This window comes from Eucalyptus grandis, chromosome 2 (genome assembly GCF_016545825.1).
Source record: "Eucalyptus grandis isolate ANBG69807.140 chromosome 2, ASM1654582v1, whole genome shotgun sequence".
Lineage (NCBI taxonomy): Eukaryota > Viridiplantae > Streptophyta > Magnoliopsida > Myrtales > Myrtaceae > Eucalyptus > Eucalyptus grandis.
In genome coordinates, this window is record NC_052613.1 from 18,794,520 (window position 1) to 18,804,540 (window position 10,021).

At 39.0% G+C, this 10,021-nt stretch overlaps 1 pseudogene; it reads left to right on the plus strand.

The window, feature by feature from the left end:
• Nucleotides 1-1,521: 1,521 nt before the first annotated feature.
• Nucleotides 1,522-6,003, plus strand: LOC120290551 (annotated as a pseudogene).
• The last annotated feature ends 4,018 nt before the right edge of the window (nucleotides 6,004-10,021 follow it).

Below are 10,021 nucleotides of genomic sequence, written 5' to 3' on the forward strand. Positions count from 1 at the left end.
CCCAATGGTAGTCTTCATGGTTCGATTCCAAGAAAAAAAAAACATGGATAAAGGTGAGTGTTGGAGATTCAAGTTAAGATAAAAAGATACCTAAGTTAAGGGGAACAAACCTAACAATGAGCTCATATGTGATGGGGAGATTGTTGAGATATACATGTGAGTTATCTCAAAGAAAGGAATCTAGTGACCAACATAGTTTCTGAGCAGTGTGTGTTGTGGTGTTGCAATGCGCAATCCAATGGTAGTTTTCATGGTTCGATCTAATGAAAAAGAACATGGATGAAGGTGAATGTTAGAGATTCAAATTGAGATAAGTTAATATAGGAAGATACCTGAATTAAGGGGAAACGGACCTAACATTGAGCTCACACGTGATGGAGAGATTATTGAGATACATATGTAAGTAGGAATCTAGTGACTAACACAGTTTCTAGGCAGCGTGTGTTGAGGTGTTGCAACGCAATCCAATGGTAGTTTTCATGGTTCGGTCCATTGAAAAGAACATGGATGTTGGTGAATGTTGGAGATTCAAGTTGAGATAAGTTAACGTAGAAAGATACTTGAATTAAGGAGGAACAAACCTAACATTGAGCTCACACGTGATGGGGAGATTGTTGACATACATATGTAAGTAGGAATCTAGTGACTAACACAGTTTCCGGGTAATGTGTGTTGTGGTGTTGCAACGCAATCCAATGGCAGTTTTTATGGTATGGTCCGATGAAAAAGAACATGGATGAAGGTGATTGTTGGAGATTCAAGTTGAGATAAGTTAATATAGAAATGTACATGAATTAAGGGGAACAGACTTAACATTGAGCTCATACATGATGGGGAGATTGTTGAGATTCATATGTAAGTTGTGTTAGGGAAGTCCCATAGCGGAGAATTGATGCAATGTAAAGTAATTAATATATCTAGTTGGCCAATAACTCATTGCTTTAAGCTTTTGAGTGAAGATATGTCAATTAGATATGTTAATAGGCTTAGACTTGTGCTCCTTCTTAGCAATCTCCTAGGGTAAAGATATTGGACATCTATTATACACTTTCAACAAAAATAAATACATAACTATCCGATTTTGATAGGACAAATTAGTTGATAAACCAATCCATGAAACCCAAGAAAGAACAAGACATCATAATATTTGTGGTACTGAAGTAAAGTTGTAGGCCTTAAATGCACAAATTAAGAGTTACGGATTTGATTGCATAATTCGTGTAAGTTGTTTGACCAAAAATGAAATTCCAATGAAATAAGAATCAAATTTAACCTAATACGATGAAATGGATGGATCACCAGACTCTACGCGACCAGCATGTTTACTCCTATTCATAGCCAAAAGATATATCAATGTTTTCTCCTTTTTATATTGTGGACAGCAAATAATAGCATCTCCTGCTTTTTCTTTATTGTTTTGGGTTGCTTTCTTGTGAACAGGATAAGAGTGTATATCAATATCATGTTTTCGACGCAATAATCACATAAGTGCAAGGTGAGCAATAGCTAAAAGCTTAGCCAATGGAGTACTGCCCTTCTTGGCTCTTTTGGCTCGGCCTCCTCCTCCCGGCACTTCTAATTTTCCTTCTCAACCGGAAGCGCACCAAGCTTCCCCCTCAGCCCCCGCATGGCCCGTGATCGGCAATATCCTCGACCTCGGGACCACGCCGCACCAGAACCTCCACAACTTCCGAGCCAAGCATGGGCCTGTGACGTGGTTGAAGCTCGGTTCCGTGAACACCATGGTGATTCAATCAGCTCAGGCCGCGGCAGAGTTCTTCAAGGGCCATGACTCCGCGTTCGCAGACCGCAAGTGTCCCCATGCATTGACAGCTCTCGGTTATGACCAAGGCTCGCTCGCTATAGGTCGTTACGGTGGCTACTGGCGCGTTCTCAGGCGTCTCTGCTCTGCTGAGCTCCTCGTGACCAAGCGCGTCAACGAGACAGCCCATCTCAGGCAGAAGTGCGTCGACAACATGGTCGTGTATTTAGAGGAAGAAATGGCGGTTAAACAAGTAACAACAGGTTATTTCTTACGTGCTTCGTGTTACTTTGGACGTTTGCGTTTCATGTGTAACCTTGAATGACCGAAATAATAGTTTTCTTCTTCAAAGGGAAAAAAAAAAAAAAAGCAACAGAGAGAGAGAAAGGAACGTTTAAAATCCCTATAAAATATCAAAAGAGGATGAAGGCCTATACCCTGCACAATATTCCCACTAGTGTCACAAGTTCTTCTCAACGGTTAAGATATGTTGGGACTTCTGCACCATTAGGAGTTAACGATCCACGCTGTCAAAAGAATCGTATTTCAGTAAAGAACGCAACCTGCAACTAGATCTACCTAAGAAAACATTGGGCCTGCTTTTTACCGATAAAGGAACCGGCAGTGTTTATTTTTGTAAAATGTATGATTGAGTTCTAAAATCTTCTTCTTCTTCTTTTCTTTTTCTTTTTTTCTACTATTGAGTTCTTAAATTATACATCTTTTAATTTGAGTTGGCCCTCCTCTTAAATTTGCTAATGCATTGGTTACGATGAATATTGCATACCCACCATATGTTAGCACTGACTAGACTAACTAATTAGGGAGACATGAATTCTTTTTTACTTAGTGCCAAGATGGGTAAGAAAGATTATAAAAATAAAGAAATCTAAATCCAAGTAAACATTCACCAACCCAAGCGTTGCCTCAATTTATTGCATGACCCAACTCACCTCCATCCTAGTTATTCAATTTTTCTATGTCATTCTATTTTTAGGTTTTTAAGAATTCACTTAAGACACCATGTTGGTTTTCAATGAGGACGTAACCACCATGTCAACATTTATATCTACTTCTTTAATGGAAGGACTAAATCAAAGAAGAACTTATACGGCTCGAGGATCTAATTGCACAACAAATTTAGGAACCTAATTAGAACTTTTTATAAAAGTTTAGGGACTGCTGGTACTTTTATCCCTTTGTTTTGTTGCTGTAATTGACAAATTCAATAAATAGATACCAGTGTAAATAATTCAAGTTGCCCAAGAGCTACTGGTGTTTAAAGTGCTATTTAGTCAAACTTGCTTTCATTCTTCTCGAGTTTGAGTCGAACTAGAGTGGCTCTACAGTTGAATTATGCCAAGCTCGAGTAGCTTTACCATTGAATTGGGTCAAACTCGAGCATGATCAAGTAGTTGGGTTTTATATATCTTCTGATGCATTGATCAAGTATATCCCCATTATTATGCAAGAGAATGCAAAAGTAAACTTTACACTATATTTTATTTGTAGAAGCCAAGTTGGAGTTTTTAAGAGTTCAGATGCTAATTTAGTTTTGTTAGTGAAAAATATCCGAAAACAAGCTTATCAAGAACTTTGTTAAGTTCGACTTGAGCTTGAAAAATCCAACTTTTGTCTTGAACATTGCAGCTTGGAGGTTGATTCCTCCATCCCTCCTTAAACTAGTTGCAAAACTTGGTGCAATAATTTTTTCTTCATGTCTAATTCATTACGTTCTGCTATGCATTCTCTAATTATAATTAATCGTTAAAAATTTCTAAATTTTATGAAGAGCAAGGAATCGACTTATCCCACTTCCTCTTTCTCATGGCATTTAATGTGGTGGGTAATATGGTGCTCTCGCGGGATCTGTTGGACCCAAAATCGAAGGACGGGCCCGAGTTCTTTGATGCCATGAACCGGTTCATGGAATGGGCTGGCAAGCCCAACGTAGCCGACTTCCTGCCGTGGTTGAAATGGCTGGACCCGCAGGGGATCAAGGCAAGCATGGCGAAGGACATGGGTCGAGCCAAGAAGTTTGCTGAAGGTTTTGTAAAAGAGAGGTTGGAGGAGCGAAAGCTGAGGGGAGAGATGAGAACGACAAATGACTTCTTGGATGCGGTATTGGATTATGAGGGCGATGGAAAAGAAGGCCCTCGCAAAATCTCTTCCCAGAACGTCATCATAATAATTCTGGTATCCTCTCTTCCACTCTTGGCAAAAAAGAAATGATTAACATCTTAAGGATATTAGGTCCAGTTCAGTTTGTAAAGTGGGGTGGTAAACTTAATTGACAATTAACAAGCAGGTCATATTACGCGTCATTCTCTACAAATGCATGTTTTCGTAGAACATTCTAGCACTAGATTTTACAATAACTAGCCTTTTCCAATCAACTATCTATGAAAACATTTTACACTTTAAGTTTGTAGAGAACGTTGCATAACAAAAAGCTACTACTATTATAAAGATGTTTCCATTCTTTCCTGATTTAGCCAATCTGTCTCATTTTGTAATAACTAGCTAAGAATGTTCTACGAAAACACAAGATTGATTTATGGTTATTTTTTATAAAAAGAAAATCTAGTGCTAGAAAGACACATTGAATTATTTATTAAATTAAGTCGATGTCAATTTGGTGATTAATAGAACATGTTGGGTATCCTCAATGAATGAGTGAATAGTATGTTGATTAGATGTGTGATTTAATATTGACTATAAATATAATCGATAATCAAACACCAGCATTGGTTATAAGAAGCCAATAAAATTAAGTTGACAAGGCATGAACAGTTTTGTCCATGGACTTATAAATGAAAGTCAAGTTAATGTCGGTCGAGTCGAGAAGTACTGACATTGGCTCACAAAATTTGGTCGAATCAAACTTCTAGGACGGAACAATTTTTAAGGTTGTTGACCGGCGGTTGCAGTGAAGCAATCGTTGTAGGCGAGACTACAAAAAGAGCACATCTTAAGGGAAAAAGACGCACAAACATAAAAAGAACACACTTCACTTTCTTGCCATTCATTTTCAGTTATTTCTCAGCAACTTAATTCTTGCCATTCCAGTTGTTTATTTCATTTTTTCCAATCAAACACCTGCTCTTGCCCTTTTATAAATATTTCTGTTGTCATTAGTGTATTCATTTCGTCAATTTTAGGATCCAATCATCAAATTCTTGTTCCTTTCTTTATGCGCAATTGTCTGTCAATTCGAAGCATAGGAGCTGCTATGTTTGACAAGGATTTTATCAGGTGAAGCATGATGATTTTTACTATTAAGCCCACGATTTGAGGGAGTGATTTTCGAGCGAACTGAATATCTTAATTATAGCAAAAGAATCAACATTGGTGGTAACCCTAGCAAGACATGATCTTGTACTAAATGGGTCTAATTGATGGTGCAGGAAATGTTTTCGCTGGATCAGAGACTACAAGCAGCACCATCGAGTGGGCGATGGCGGAGCTACTCCGCCAACCCGTGTCAATGAGAAAGGCCAAAGATGAGATTAACCAGATTGTGGGGTTGACAGATTGTGGGGTTGAACAGAAAACTCGAAGAAAGTGACACGGAAAAAATGCCGTTTTTGCAAGCTGTGGTGAAGGAAACCCTAAGATTGCATCCACCAGTACCTTTGCTTGTCCCACGAAATGCTATAAAAGAAACCAATTTCATGGGCTTTGATATACCCAAAGATACCCAGGTTTTCGTGAATGCATGGGGCATTGGAAGAGACCCAGATGCTTGGGAGGACCCATCAGCATTCAAACCAGAGAGGTTTCTAGGATCTAAAATTGACTACAAAGGTCAAAACTTTGAGCTAATTCCATTCGGATCAGGCAGAAGAATGTGCGTCGGACTTTCGCTGGCGGATAGGGTGCTTCATCTCGGTCTTGCGAAGTTGCTCTACCATTTCGATTGGGAACTCAGTGATGGTTTGACTTCAGAGACCCTCGACATGAGAGAGCGGGTGGGAATAACACTACGGAAGCTCCATCCTTTAAAAGTGATACCTAAAAAATGTAGTGTGTGAGGTCTTTAGAATATCATTAATGGTAACTAGTTATATTCCTTACTAGTTAATAAGGAAATGACAAGATGTGATGTCATGTATTCAAAACAAGCAGAAGATGTTAAGTTTCATGAACATAATTTCAACATATTATTACCCTAAGGTTGTTGGTGCTGATGTTATTGTGTCGAGGATTAATGAACCTACCCAAGGAAGACTTCTTAAGAATGGTGTTTTTACTCCACAAACACCTCAGGAAAATTACCAAAAAGTTCTTAAACCTATTATACTTTTATCAATTTAGGATGTGTTTGTTTCACGAAAAACGTAATATTTTTGGAAAATGTTTTCCAAGAAACCATTTTCCTTTGTTTGGTGATACGTGACTGAAAGTATTTTCTGTGTTTGGATCGTATTTGAAAAATGATTGAATGCTATTTGATCTAACAATTGACAACAGTGCCTCTTACTTCCAAATTAATTTATTGAATCCATGTTACTTTATAAACGGATTTTCTAAAATAATACATAATATTTGTGTTGACCAGAAAAATGATTGGATGACATTTGACCTAACAATTGGGCATGTTGATATCCTGGCCTTGAGCTTGATTTATCGAGCTTGAGCATGGTTGACTTCACAAAGCTCAAAATCAACCTCAAATTCTTCAAATTGCAAGACTAAGTACTACATCATGTAGCTATTTGCAGCATCGATACATGTATTCATACAATCTTTGATTACTTGATTCGGCTTGTGAGTTATTCGAGAGTAATCTAAAAGCTGGAGATCAAGTCAAGTAAACCATTTTCAACGGACGTACTTGCATGATTTCGGCAATTCATGTGGCTCCGGCGGGCTTGGGGCCATCTCACAGACCAACGTGTCCCTCCAATCCGTTGCCACCACCTTGAACAAATTAAAATTCGAGAAGTAGAGCACCTTCCTCCCCTTCTCACGCAAGTATCACTCCCTCCTTCCCTCACTCTCATGGAACCTCCGCACCCCTTGTGACATTCTGATTTTCTGATTCTGTTTTCGATTGAATGAGTTGGGCTTTTCATCGACTCACCTATAGTTCTTTTTCCTGAGTTGATCACTCATGAGATAACTAGTCTATCAGGTGAAGCTGTTAAGGAATCTAAATGCAATAAACTGGAGAATTTGACCAGAAATCAACTGCTCGACTGTGCTAATCTACAAGGGTCAATACGACACCGTCAAAATTAATCAGAGACCGAAGATAGGTCGATTCGATAGAGGTATGTGATTAGTGTGCGGGTGATTCCATCTAATTTCAAAATTTTAAACCGATTTTTCTGTCATTTCTATACCCTGTGCCCGTATTTGAAACCTCAAGATTTTCTTGATAACCGAGAGTCACCAATGTGTTGAAGATGTACAGTATGGCTTGAAAATAATCGATCTAGGGTCAAATGTGCTAAAAATTCCTAAAAGCTACCAGATAGGTTAGGTCACGCTAAAATTGTGCATGGTTGAAATTAACTGAGAAATTGAACTTGATTAAATTATGTCATGTCACAATTTATTTTAGGAACGTCAATTTATCCTCCGAAATTTTTTCGACTAATCGGGAATTTTGGCGAAAAAATCGAAGTTGGGCCGTTTTGGACCGGAAAAATTAGAGGGTTGTTTTTTGTTGCACTTTTGGCATTCAAGTTGGACTAATTGGCAAGGAAAAATGTGAAAGATGATGTGGGCACATTGGCTGAATTTATGGGCACCAATTTGAGTCCAATTGAAAAGAAATTGAAGTAAAATTGAAGAGGCAAATGTCCAAATTCGTAGCCACCCGGGAGGGGGGAGCAACTTTTGGACCCTTTGGATGGCTTCTATGAGAAGCTTTGGTGTAGAAATTGCTGTTGTGGATAGGGCTGATCAAGTGGGGGCCAAGCAATGAGTGAATGGGATATTTGTGAAGACTTTGTGGCCATTTGGTAGCCCCCCCCTTCAAGCTACAGCCTTCTTCTTCTTCCTTAGCCTTGCTTTCTCCATTAGTGTTGTGTTTTGAGCTCAAGAAAACCAGAGAACCAGCTAGCCAGCCCCTCACACCGCCAACCGCCCCTCCTAGCCGTCCGAGCACCATCAAGCCCTGCCCGAGCTCCAGCACCTGCTGTCCCGCTCGTGCGCCTATCCGCACATCCCCACGGCCTGCGTTCGTCACCCGTGCCCTGCTCGTCGATTATCGGAGCTAATCCAGCCACCTAGTGTCGCCGTCAAGCCCCTCCACCGCTCGTCCAAGCCACCTAGTCCACCTCCTCACCATTCCAGCCCATTTCAGCTGTGAAGCCCTTCGGTCCAACCCTTAGATAGAACCGAAGGCCCAACTTTGGCAGTGAGCTGTTGGGCTGTTTTCTAGGCCCTTTCGGACCTTCGTTGGTGTCGCTATAGGCTTGGTTTTTGCTCGCCTTGGCATCACCGTCACCGTGAACTCAATGGCCCTCAAAACTGATGAGTTTTCTTGCTAAACTTTGTTTATCGAGTTAATTATACTTAAGTGTTGATTAGCTTAAGTTAAGTATGGCTTAGGTGGCTAGTTTAGATAAATTAGTGATTTAATTGCTTAATTGTGATAATTATGTGGTTAGATTAGATTAGTTAATGGTTAATTGAATTGTATTATTTATTGAGCATGGTGCATTATTTTTCTAGGCCTGTTTAGGTAGTTAGATTAGCATTATTAGGCCTAAGTTGGTATTTATCTATTTAATTTGTATTTATTAATTAATTTTGCTATTTATTTAATAATTTAATATTTTTCGAAAATTATACCGGAATAGCCGGTGACTGGAATTTCGTGCCGATTGCAGTGGTGCACTTAGTTTATGCAATTGATTGTTAAATTGTCCAATCGAGTGGTGATTGTGAATTTTGAGTATTTATTTCAAAATTGTGAAAATTTGGTTTTTAATCAGAAATTATCGAGTGTCCGTTTTTAACGTCAAAAATGTTTTTAGGTACTATATTAAATAGTGAGATTTTTAAAAAGGAAGATATCGCATTTTTTGCCCAAACTAACCATGTACCCAAACACAATTATTTTACTAGGTGTTTTTAATATGAAAAAATAGGCCAAGTTCATTATTTTAATTGAGGCATTCGAGTGCAAAGCACAATGTCCTTGGCCGGGATTGATTGATCGTGTGATGGTTAAGTGAACCCGTCCCCGATGTGCGTTGGTAGGACGTTGCCCATATATAAGATGCCCCTGGACAACGGATACCAGTCGCAGTAGATTCTAAACCAATGCTCCTTCAAGAATGTTGTCCCGATGTGCATCGGTGGATGTTGCTATGCTCAAGGGGGGAGACAAAGCCTGCCTACGCTAGAAGACCGATGTGTGTCGGTAGATTGTGTATATGCGGGCAGTAATCAATTGGAACATGTGATTAATTGAAATTGACGTGCCGGATTTTGAGATAAAATTGTGTGGCATGGTATGGGACGTGCCATAACGATTTGGCCTTATAATCGGGACTCCTATGATCGATTGATTGGTTGATTGATTGATTGATTGATTGAAATGTGAATTGAGACGTTCTAAATGATCGAGTGGTATTACTATACATATATAATATATGAATTGTACTGACATGCAAAAGGAACTAAGGCGAGGTAAGTCATCTGTATTGTGTATAGTGTCACGCCCCCATCCTCAAGCGTGCCCATCCCTTGGTGGTCAATTAAATTGCAACGTCCTAGAACACGTAGCCGACTCATTCATTTTAATGTGCATGCAGAAGCGAATAAATAAATCCCCGACAACACAAAGATGGGATAGAAAAGTAGGGCCAAAATTTTGAAAACCACAGCACACTTTTATACACAGCAAACTAAGTCATATACAATTCTAGTCTATATTTAAATATAAATCATGCTTCCACAAGCTAATAAAACAATCTTAGCTCACACAAGCTAATATATATATATCTATATATCGTGCCCCCACAAGCTGATAAAATGATCTCAACTCACACAAGCTGATAATGTATACTGCTCTCACAAGCTGACATATTGAGCTTATAAGCTGATATAGTATACTGCTCTCACAAGTTGACATGCAAAAGGGACTCTCACAAGCTAACGATAAATATGCTTGCACAAGCTGATACTAAATGGTCTCATAAGCTAATAAAACACCGAGTTGAAAATACCCGATAAAGATAATCGTGTGTGGGTACACAGTCGGCCTGAGCCAAAATTTCAATATCTTTCTTATCAAAA